At 44.0% G+C, this 12,370-nt stretch overlaps 1 long non-coding RNA gene across 1 annotated transcript in view; it reads left to right on the top strand.

Moving 5' to 3' along the window:
- The first annotated feature begins 5,998 nt into the window (after positions 1 to 5,998).
- LOC311608734 overlaps positions 5,999 to 12,370 on the top strand; it is a 248,930-nt gene continuing 242,558 nt past the window's right edge. The window contains exon 1 of the long non-coding RNA XR_014783105.1: positions 5,999 to 6,127. This is a non-coding gene — a long non-coding RNA (uncharacterized lncRNA). The remainder of the gene's footprint in view (positions 6,128 to 12,370) is intronic.

The following is a 12,370-nucleotide window of genomic DNA, read 5'->3' as shown; positions in this document are numbered from 1 at the left end:
CTCAATACTTTTTAAGCAAAATTTTATTCGCACTTTCGGTGAATTTGATTTTTATTAAAATAGTAGTTTTGTATAATGTGTAATGCAAGGACATTTTCCTTCTCTTTCAGGACAAATTCTTCTTTACAGTCATGTGTCCTCTGATACCCTCCCTACCCCAAGCTGTTTCTATCTTAGACCCAGCAGTATGGATCCTCAGGATGTCTGTGGATTTAACCCTTTGAATCAAATACAGATTTTTGCGTATAGGTATATACTTTTTCTTTTGTGGAGAAAGCACCTATATTTTCATCAGATTCTCAAAGAGGTGCTTGATTTAATAAGGTTGGAGAGACTGGGGTCACATTATCTCTTCTGCCACGCACCAGGAAGCCTTGCATCTTCATCACTTTCTGTATCTCCCCTTTCATTTCTTCTGTTACTCTTAGCTAATACAAATAATTGTGGTGGTTTGAATAAGGATGGTCCCACAAAATTCATCTATTGGCAGTATTTGAGAAGGATTAGGAGGTATGACTTTGTTGGAAAAAGTGTATAACTGAGGGTGGGCTTAGAGGTCTCAAAAGCCCACCTCTCTCTCTCTCTCTCTCTCTCTCTCTCTCTCTCTCTCTCTCTCTCTCTCTCTCTCTCTCTCTCTCATTCTTTCTCTGCCTGTGGATCAAATGTAACCCTCAGCTGCTGCTCCGGGGCCATGAGTACCACCATGCTCTGGCCATGCCCTTGCCATAATGACAATGAAACAGGAAGCAAGCCTCCAATACAATGTTTCCTTTGATAAGAGTTGCCTTGGTCACGGTGTCTCATCATGGCAGTAGGACAATGACTAAGACAGTAGTGCCCCGTAATTAATTCATTCAACAAACACTGAGTGAGCACCTACTACATGAGCTATGGAATCGTCCAAATTCACTCAGATGTGAAAGTTGTTCCCACCTGGCTGATAGTCTGGACTGGAGAAAAATAACCTAACACATAAGAGCACACTGTGAGCAGAATATCACAGATAGAGCTGTTCTTAGATTTGTGAGTGTTTGAGAATTTGTATGAGCAGTATTATTTCGGAACTATGTGACGTCATCGAGGGAGAGTCAGAGGCAAACCAAGAGCCCAGTTAGAAGCCGATGGAGAAGCATCAGGGGAGACGCATTAGGGGTTACACTGTGGCTGGGGCTGTGGAGGAAGGAGCGGGAGAGATTCAGAACATACCCAGAAGGAAAAACAGATTGGAATTCCTTACCGAGACACTGACCATGAGGACTCACGGGGAACTCGAAGTCAGAAATAACGGTCCGTTTCCTGGCTCAGGCGAGTGGTTGCCCGGTGGAGTCATCGCTGAACTAGGAAACAGAGCCCAGCACCAGATGTGAGGGAAAGTTTACATGGGCACATTTGCAGTCTTGTGTATAGATGCAGGGCTAGAAATGGACATGACCATCCTGAGCCGGAGAACAGGCACAGCAAAGACGTCGGGAGTGCCAGGGCTTTCGGAGATCACTGAGGAAGGAGAAAGTTATCTGGCTGAGAAGAAGAGAGACGAGAAACAGAGCGAAGCACGGCAGATTAAACAAACAAGGCGAGGGTGGGAAAGACACACGGGTGAAGCCAGCTGGGGGCCGCCGGAGCCTCCCCAAGAGCACTTTCCAGGGAACGTTGGAGTAGAGGCTAGTGGGACATGTGATGTGGCTGCAAGGAAGGAGGCTGGAAGAGCGGGTGAGAGGGGTGTGTGGCAAGGATCCTGTACATATGTTTTACCCACAGCTTCTTGGTGAGCTGTGACGGTAGCTAGAGTCTATGGATTAGTGGGTCATTTCTCATGTAGTGGAGACTATTTCAAGTGTTCATGAAGTTCTATGATGCTAACCCCCAAACCGATGAATTTAGGTATCTGGTAGTTATATTTTAATTAACTTTTAATATAGTTTTAATTAACTTTTTTTATTTGGAGACCCCGTGTCACTATATAACTTTTGCTGGCTTGGAATTTACTATGTAAGTCAGGTTGGGCTTGAACTCACAGAGATCCACCTGCTTCCGCCTCCTGAGTGCCCTTACTAGAGGTGCGCTGATTCACCATGCCTGGGTACATTGTACAGTTTCGAAAGACTTGTGTTCTAGTTTTCTTTCTGTTTGCTGAGATAAACAGCACAATTAAATGCAACCTGGCATGAAAGAATTTACTTGGCTTATAGATCCCAGGTCACAGTCCATCGCTGAGGGAGGTTGAGGCAGGAACTAAAAGCAGGAAGCTGAAGTCAAGAACTGAAGCGGAGACCATGGAGGAATGCTGTCTACAGGCTTGCTCTCTATGGCTCATTTACCTCGCTTTTTATGCAGCCGAGGACCACCTGCCCAACGGTGGCACCACCCATAGTGGGCAGGGCCCTCCCACATGGAGAAATAAGAAAAGACAGACATGTGTACAGGGTAATTTCATGGAAGCATCTTCTCAACTAAGCCTCTCTCTTCCTCAATGACTCTACTTTGTGTCATGTTGACAAAAAAAAAAAAAAAAAAAAAAGACCAACCAGCACAACTTGATGGCTAAAACTGGCAGAGTTCCTTTGTTGAAATGCTCAACATCCTTAGTCATCAGGGAAATGCAAATCAAAACGACTCTGAGATTCCATCTTACAGCTGTCGGAATGGCTAAGATCAAAAAACTCAAGTGACAGCACATGCTGATGAGGATGTTGGGTAAAGGGAACACTCCTCCATTGCTGGTGGGAATGCAAACTTGTGCAACCACTTTGGAAATCAATCTGGTGCTTTCTTAGAAAATTGGGAATAGCTCTACCTCAAGATCCAACTATAACCACTCCTGGGCATATGCTTAAACGATGCTCTACCACACAACAAGAACATTTGTTCAAGTGTGTTCATAGCAGCTTTATTCATAATAGCCAGAATCTGGAAACAACCGAAATGTTCCTGTGGAAACTGTGGTACATTTACACAACGGAACACCATCCAGCTATTAAAAGCAAAGAAATCATGCACTTTGCAGGCAAATGGATGGAACCAGAAAAGATCAACCTGAGTGAGGTAACCCAGACCCAGAAAGATACACATGGTACGTACTCACAATTGTGACAAGCTGGAGACCTAAGTCAGGGCAGGCTTCTGGGAGGTGACTCTAGCTGAGACTCCTAGTAGCAGGGGCCATAGAGACTGAAGAGGACACCCTCCAATTAGACAAGACTCCTGGTAGAGGAAGGGGAACACCAACCCACCCACAAAACCTTTGACCCCACAATTACCCTGCCTACAAGATATGCAGGGATAAAGATAGGGCAGATAGAGCAGAGACTGAGAGAATGTTCAGCCAATGCCCGACCCAAACTAAGTCTCATCCGATGGAAGAAACCCAAACTCTGTTATGCTTGCAGACAGGAGCATAGCAGAGTTGTCCTCTGAGAGGCTCCATCCAGCAGCGCTTCGACATAGATGCTGAGACGCACAGCCAAGCATTGGGAAAAGCGGAGGGAGTCTTGTGGAAAGGTCGAGGAAGGGAAAAAGGACCTGGAGGTGACAGGGGCCCCACAGGAAGACCAACAAGCCAGCTAACCAGGTCCCAGAGGGGCTTGTGGAGACTGAAGCAGCAACCAAGGACCTTGCATGGACTGGACCTAGGCCCCCCTACACAGATGCAGTGAAAGGGCAGCTCAGCATTCATGTGGGTCCCCTAGTAAGGGGAGCAAAGGCTATCTCTGACACGGACTCTGTTGCCTGCTTTTTGATCACTTTCCCCTGGGAGGTCTGCCTTGCCAGGCCACAGGGGAAGAGGATGAACTCAGTCCTGATGGGACTTGATGAGCTGGCATGGGTAGATAGTGGGGCTCCTTTTTTCTGAGGAATAGGGAAGGGAGGATGGGGGAAGGGGAGCTATGACCAGGATGTAAAGTGAATAAGTAAATTAATTAAAGAAAAAAAAGAGTTCCTTTGTGTATTCAGAGTGTTAAAAGGTATTTTGAAGCTGAGATGTCTTGGGCACTGGCCCACTGAAAAGAAGTAAAAACTTATCAGAACAGATGCTGGCTCTAAACAATGCATAGGGCAGTACCAGAGCAAACACGGCCTCTGCAACTGTTGCCAGGTAACGGTCTAGGCAGATGGAGCCAGTTGGCTTTCTAAGGAGTACTTTGACCAAAGGGACTGATTTCCAGATCGAATTGGTTGGACTTCAGGGTCTCCAAAGGTCCAGATTACAGAGTATAACTATAGTTCAAAACACACACAAACACATCTGCTGAATTATATTGATGGCCACAATTATAGTCATAAAACTTAGGGGCAAAGTGAGCATTAAAGCGTACAGGAACACTGGGAAAAATTTTTGGTTTTCATTCCTCTAACAGCCTAGGTTGAGCAGTGTACCACAAGTTTGAGAGAGGGAATAAAATGAACACAAGTCATTTGAAGTAGGGATTTTAAAGGCAAGAGAGATTTCAGTTTCAAATTCTGGTTTCGTTTTAAGCCGGAAGTAGGAACAAAGCAGGTACCTTCTGCAGCAGAGCCTGTGTGTGTGGAGATTTCCTTCCCTGACGGTTTCTCGGTGACTAGCGCTAGTGGCAGAATTTAAGATGATATGCTTTTGCAGGCCCTTGTATATGCTCTGTTTTTATGACAGGTCAGGGCAGAGGCCAATGGCTGAAAGTCAGTGCACTTTATCATTTTAGTGCACAGTGATGGTTCATCTTTTTTTCTCGTCTGGTAAGTGTACAATCTTGCATTATTCCAGGAAATGATTTTTTTTCTCAGATAGGAATGGCAACACATCTTTTTCCTTTTGACGAATTGCCATATAGATAAGCCTCCCAGCAGAACTGGCTGTCTTTCAGGGCTTTCCCGGTGGCATATTTGTGGTGATACGTATGGTATACAAACTGACTTAATTATAGCTATTAAACTCTCCCCTATGCTTCTTGGTGATGGCTCAGAATGTCATGCCCCAGTGTGCTTTGAAGAAAAATTTTGGAGTTTAAAAGTTCATTTTTGAAAAGGAAGAAGGGGAAAAAAAACTCCGAGATTTCTGTGGTATGCATAAAGCACTTAATGTTCTATTAGTCGGGAAAGTCAATAATATTACCTTTCTTGAGTGAACGGAAGGGAGAGATGTGTTTATTTACCTGGATTTTATGCTGTTGTCATTGTTATGAGTTTTTTTGGGGGGTGGCGTCAGTTTCTTTTATTTTTTAACTGTGTGCTGATGTTGACTAGATAAACTAAACAAGAAACTACTCAATTGATGCCACTTCTTAGATGGAAACTTTTATATTGAAAGCATATAAGAAAAGAAGTATTTTGCCAGGCGTGGTGGCGCACGCCTTTAATCCTGGCACTTGGGAGGCAGAGGCAGGCCAATCATTGTGAGTTTGAGGTCAGCTTGGTCTACAAAGTGAGTCCAGGACAGCCAAGGCTGTACAGAGAAATCCTGTCTCAAAAAAAAATATTTTATTTGTAGATATGTTACTATTATTGATGGTGTTTCTAATTCTCTTTTTCCAGATCAGACCAGTCTGAGGAAATAGGCTTAAGGCATCAAGATAGAGTGAGAGTCATGATCATTTGACCTTGAGTACTTTCTGGACAGTATTTAATCACTGAAACCTCAACTCTCCTGCCTCCTCCACTTTCCAGATTCTCTCTCTGTCTTGGTTTGGTTCCGACTGACCCAGGCAGCTTATCCGGGAAGATTCTCAGCTTCTCACAAACCCACTCTGCTGTTTCCAGCTGCCTTGGCTCTGTGGGTTGCCTTCTTCAGTTGGACTTTCATGGTCACCACATTGATGACCTTGCAAGTACCTGTACACTTTCCCCTTCTGCATTCCTCACTGTTTCTCCTCTGGAGCTGAGGACTATCCCAGAGAATAGTCTGCATCTGTCTGTCTCTCTAATGCTATTTTAAGCAACTTTACAAGTCCAACCCCTGGGATGAATCATCTTTCGACGTTAGTCAGTTCTCTGAGCTCTGTCTCTAACTCAGAGAGGCATCTGAATACTTGAGCAGTCTCCGCGCTCAGGAAGGGCTTTCTCTCTTCCTAAAGGGACTTCTGTGAGAAATTTGGGGCAGAGTCTCAGAGACTCTGCCAGTTGATCCCGTGGGCTAGGAAAAACATCAATTCCTCAGGTAAGAACATTGCTCGGGAGCTGCTCCCACTTCGCTGTAGCTCAGGAAACGGGGCTGCAAATTAAATTCCACTTCTGAAAATCTTTTGAAGCGTTTTAAAAAGCAAAATTCCTCCATAAGTGTGCTGACCCATTATTTCACTTAAATACCTAGAGTCTTAATTAAACCATTTTTAAAAATCCATTTTCTAAGGCAATTCTCTAGAGGTATCAATGCTTTCCTAACAGCTCTCTCAATTTTCTGCAAATAGTAATGAGATTATGTAAATGCAACTTTTGTTTTTGAATTCTGACCATATCCCTGGTCTCTTGTCATAATATTTCTACCCCATCTTTGCTTTTGTTTTTAAAAATTTTAACTCTGCAACACTGAGTTTGCAATAAACAGTCCTAGAAGTATAAGATGACTCTCACAGTGCCTTCCCCAGGCAAGGGCACCAGATGCCATTAAACACCGGGTCTCTCGGGAGGCAGAGGCAGGCAGATCTCTGTGAGTTCGAGGCCAGCCTGGTCTACAAAGTGAGTCCAGCATAGTCAAAGCTACACAGAGAAACTGTGTTAACAAACAAACAAACAAACAAAGAAAAAATCTTTGTGGCAGGTGTGGTGGCACATGCCTTTAATCTCAGCACTCGGGAGGCAGAGGCAGGTGGATCGCTGTGAGTTCGAGGCCAGCCTGGTCTACAAAGCGAGTCTAGGACAGCCAAGGCTAACACAGAGAAACCCTGTCTCAAAAAACAAACAAACAAACAAAATCCACCGAGTCTCTGATCCCAGACTTTCATAGTAAAGTTGACCCTGTTGGGTCAGGAGGAGGCTAGGGTGTGTGGTCTGCAGGACATCAGGAGCCAGATGGTAGACATGTTAAAGTGCTGTAGGAATCCAGAATCCAGAATTCCAGGAGAGAGGTACTGAAGCAAACAAGCAGAGGGAACAGCATAGCAGTCTGGGTCTCCACTTGACTTGGGTGATGTGTCTGCTCCTCTTCTAATAACGCATGTACTATGCATGTGACTACTTCTCTGAATGATGGGCTTAGCAGCCTGTTGGCAGCTGGGACCCCCACCTGCATGGAGCTGCGTACACACGCCATTCCCAACAGTGTAAGGAGTTTTCTCCTTTCTTAGTGTCCATTAAACAAACGGAGTCTACTCAAAATGTATCCCAGTGCATTTGGGAACTCTGAAACAAGGAACTATGGGGAAAAAAAGGGATGTGTGTGGTAGAGAAATGGTTTCATAATTCAATCTGTTACTCAGCATGAGGAATCACTAGATATACCACTAAGCAACTGAACCCTTTCCTTACTTGAACTCCAAAAGGAAACCTTGAATAGTAGTCAGGCCTCTTGATACTTTCTCTCGTGTGGCCCGTTGTCACTTCTGACCATGCTTATTTCTGAGCTCTGCTACCACCTTGCTCTCAGTGAAGTTTCCCTGCTGTTTTACAATATGTGTGAACCGTTTTTCTAGTTCTATGAGTAATAGGCCAAGGACTTGGGACCAGCCACTCAGACGCTGATCACCGGTAGCAATACTGTGGTACAATTTGTCTTGCATCAGGTTTTCAAGTCAGCTGGAACTGGCCCCAAATTTACAATTACTTGTTAATATGCATCTATCAGCCACGGGCTTTAGGAATGAATTTCTTTCTCCCTCCCCTTTTTTTTGTTATACTTCTTTTTAAATTGAAAACATTTCTTTTCATACGGTGCATTTTGATTATGTTTTTCCCTTCTCCCAATTCTTCCCAGATCTTTTCCCCAACCTACCCTCCCAACTTTGTGTTCATTTCCTGTCTTAACACACACACACACACACACACACACACACACACACACACACACACACACACACACACCCTACAAAACCAAAAGTCAAATATACAAGGAAATGACCAAAAAATAACAAACAAACAAAAAACAACCCAAACAAAGCAAAATGAGACAAAAGTTCTACAAAAACACCACTACAAGAGTACCAATGAGTTCATCTTGTGTTGGCCTAGGCATGGGGCCTAGGCCCCTGAAGGTGAGACTCCATTGGAGAAAGCAGGTTTTTCCTTTGCCAGACCTGCTTGCATCTTGGTGTCCTCTTTTATAAAATGTGAATGATGGTATGATAGCACTTATCTAGAGGACTGTGGTACTCTTGATCATTAACTTGAAATGACTTCTAAGGAGTCACTATAGAAACAGGGTTCAGGGTATGCCTATGTGTTTTTTTATCTAGATTAGATTTCTTGAGGTGTGAAGAACTAGCCTGGATGAGTGGGGATTATGGACTGAAATAAAAGAAGAAGATTGCTTGCCATAAACATTCATCTTCCTCTGCCTCATGATGGCAGATGCAACATGGCCGGCTCCCGCTGCTGCTGTTTCCCACCGTGACAGACTTGTTGAGACACTGAACTCAATTACGCCTCTCCTTCCTTAAACTTGTTTCCTGTCTGATAATTCTAATCACAGCAATGAGAAAAGTAGCCAATATAAGGATTAAATAAAAAAGTTTTTAGCACAGAACCTGGAACACACTGCCTAGTAGGTGGAGGCCTTTATGTTAAACAGCCCATTGGCATCTTCTTGGCATCTATTTGTTGTTAGTGTCCGAAGCCTGGAATAACTATAGAGGTATTGAACACTCAGGCGTTTTTTTTTTTTTTCCTATTGGGAGCTACTGACCCCTGATAGAGAAGGGTCAAGGGAAGACCTTGTAAAAAAGAAAACCAAATTTGCTTTTGTCCTTCAGGGAAATAGAAAATATTGAGTTTCTTGACGTTTAAGAGCAAGGAATGCAACAATTTACTCAATAAACACATTGAATAGATTTCTAGAACTTTAAGAGGCCTCAGAGACTATCCAGTCTAATTTCTTTATTTAATAGGGGAGACAGCCGAGGGCCAGAAACACAGGCCAGCTTTGTCATTCCCTTTGGACCTCCCACAGGAATAAACACTTTCCTTCTAACTCCTAGCGTTTTCTACCATGTGTTGTGCCTCCTTGTTTATTAAGACAAGTGGCACATGCCTGTGATTCCAGATACTCAAGGCATGTTTACATATATTTATTTGGAGACCTTGTTCCAAAGTAAAAGAAAGAAAATTGGCCTAACATGTGTGAGGCTTTGGGTTCAATCCCCGTCACTGGAGATGGAGACGGAGACAGATAGGTAGATGGACAGCATTAAGCTTTCAATAAGTGACCATGATGCCAAATTATGCTTCTTGATATAGCTCTGACACTCTGAGTAAACAGTTTATTATAATAATCCCTGGGAGAAATGTTGATGACTTAGATGAAGGTGGATTCTAGAGGAGCCATGTGGGATATTAAAATTTAGAGACACAGAAGGGTATTATATGATTAGATGTTAGAAGATAAAGTGAATGGAAGAAAAAAAAAGGAATTCAAACTTGTTTTTTTTTTTTTTTTTGAGGCAGGGTCTTATGTAGCTCAGGTTGATCGTGAACTCACTATGTAGCTGAAGATGACCTTGAACTCTTGATCTTCTTGTCCTACCTCCTAACCGCTGAGGTCACTGGTGTGTGCTTCCATGACCTGCATCCAAACATTTTTGACTTGAGTAATTAGGTAGTTGGTGATATAATTAATTGAGACTGAGACATCTTTGGGCCTACCATGTTTGGCATACTCAGGGAAATTCTGAGCGTATGTTGGAAGCTTGATGCCGGAGCTCAGGAAAGAGAGTTAGCATGAAGATATAAATTTGGGAATTGTCAGTGCAGTGATATTTATGGGACTCGATGAGATCATCTAGGGATGGGATGGAAATAGAAAGGAGAAGAAGAATGCTGAGGTCTGATTCTGGAGAATTCCATCTTCTAGAGGGCTAGCTGAGGAAGATTGCCAGCCAGTGGGACCCAGGGGTTATTACTTGGGGAGATTTTTTTGAAGATATGGTTTATTGGTACTTCTTAGGGTGTTTGGGTTTTTTACACAAGTAATTCAGTAGGAGGGTTTCTTTTTTTTAAAACACATTTTTATTGAAAAATAAAATAATTCATATTACATCTCATTTGCTATCCCATCCCGGGCATCCTCCCATTCCTCCCTCCCTCCCACTTTCACCCCATTCCCCTTCCCTATGACTGCGACTGAGGGGGACCTCCTCCCCCTGAATATGATGCTAGTGTATCAAGCCTCTTCTTGGTAGTCAGCTATCCTTCCTCCGAGTGCCATTGGGCCTCCCCAACAAGGGAACATGGCCAAATATGGGGCACCAGAGATTGTGTGAAAGTCAGTCCCCGGTCTCCACTTAACTGTGGAGAATGTTCTGTCTCTTGGCTAGATCTAGGTAGGGGTTTGATGATGACTGCACGTATTGTCCTTGGTTGGTGCCTTAGATCGAGCAGAACCCCTGGGCCCAGATCCACCCATCATAGTGTTCTTGTAGGTTTCTAGGACCCTCTGGATCCATCTATTTCCCTATCTCCGATTTTTTTCTCACCTAGAGTCTCAATAGGATGTCTTCCCCTCTGTCCCACTTATCTGGTAAGTGAAGACTTTCATGGGACCTGCCCCTTTGGGCTAGTAGTAGGACAGTTTCTAATGAGAGGAGGGCCATGTGGAATTATGTGGGATGGATAGTGGGGGAAGGTAAAGGAATCAGGACTGTGTGTAACAAAGTCATGTCCAAGAGTGGGTTGGTAGGGGACTAAAGAAGACCTCTAGGAGACTATCTCAGGTCCTGCTCTTGTCCCCCGAGTGAGGCTAAAGCTCCCTGGGATGGAAAGAATCTGGGTTAAACATGGCGACGGAGAGACTATATTACTCATCAGAACGAGAGTAGAATTTGAAAGACTTGGCGAGCTATAGAAGGTGCTCTCTTTTGAAGTCTGATGTGCTAAGGCAAGTGGGGGTGTAGTGAGGATCTGGCCCGGAAGCTGTAGGAGGACTGGGTTCCTGAGGCATTTGAAAAGGAAGAGCTGGCAGGGTTCTGAGACCGACTGGACATGGGTGGTGAGGAAAGAACAGAGGCCTGGGTAATTTAAGAGCCAGGCAATCACTGCAGGGTGATTTTTGAACTTCTTCCTTGCTTTTGAAAAATTCACGCACGTATACAATAAAATATTGATCATACCTACTTCCCATTCACCCTCCGATCTCCTTATCTTTCTAATATGTCCCCCTCCAAATTCATGGCCCCCTTTTTTGGATGATCCACCAAGTCCGATTAGTTCTGACTGTCATGTGGATGCTTGTTGGACCACTAACCATAATGTGGGAAACCTACCGGAAAGGATAACTTTAAAGGAAACCATGAACAAGTAAATCTTCCATGTATATGACTCTCTCTCTCTCTCTCTCTCTCTCTCTCTCTCTGTCTTTCTCTGTCTCTCTCTGTGTCTCTGTCTCTTTCTGTCTTTCTCTGTCTCTCTCTGTGTCCTTGTCTCTGTCTCTCTGCTAGAGTCTCATGTAGCCCAGAGTGTCCCTGAACTCACTCTGTAGTAGAGATGCCCTCTTCCCCTACCTCCTGAGTGCTACGATCACATGCCTGAGTCACTGTTTGCAGTGCCAGCAATCAAACCCAGGGCTTTGTGCCTGCAAGTTAACCACTTTGCTAAAAAATAGAGTTGCATGCCCAGCTCTGTGACGCTGCTGCCTTCTCTGCCTTCTCTTTTCCTTTCTTCTTTGTTGAAGTGCTGAGAATTAGCCATAGGTCCCTGCACATGCCAGGCAAACTCTACCACCGAGCTAAACCCCCAGCCCCTTCACACATTCTTTACCACAACTGCTAAGGAACTGATAGTTTGATTCCACATACTTTGTTCTGTATATTGACTGGATAATAAAAAAAAATTTAACAAAAAATATAGGGAGTTGGCGCTTCGAATCTTAAAACATAGCTAATTAGCCAATTAACGTGTTTCTGTTTGTACAAAGGCCTGTAGCTGAAGCCAAAATGATCTAATGGGATCAGCTCAGACTGGGGTTTTGAGGGCTTGCCAGGTGAATATTGACATGACTGCATTTATTTATGAGGTTGCTGGTCATTTGAATTGCCCTGTGAGGGCTTGAGTTATTCTGCATCACCGTTCTCTCCTGCTGAACTAGATGGCATTAATCTTACCCTTCAGAGAGCAGTGACTGTGGGCCAAGGCGAGATGTCTGAGAGGTTTGGAAGACGCTCTTAGTGACTAGAGTGTGCTCATACCTTGCCTGAAAGACCTGGAGTTCTTCCCACTCCTCAGAGACTCGTAAGCTCCTGACTGGGGTTCATGAGGT

The sequence above is a fragment of the Acomys minous genome, assembly GCF_964271855.1.
Source record: "Acomys minous genome assembly, chromosome: 11".
Classification (NCBI taxonomy): domain Eukaryota; kingdom Metazoa; phylum Chordata; class Mammalia; order Rodentia; family Muridae; genus Acomys; species Acomys minous.
This window is presented reverse-complemented; position numbering and strand designations above follow the sequence as displayed.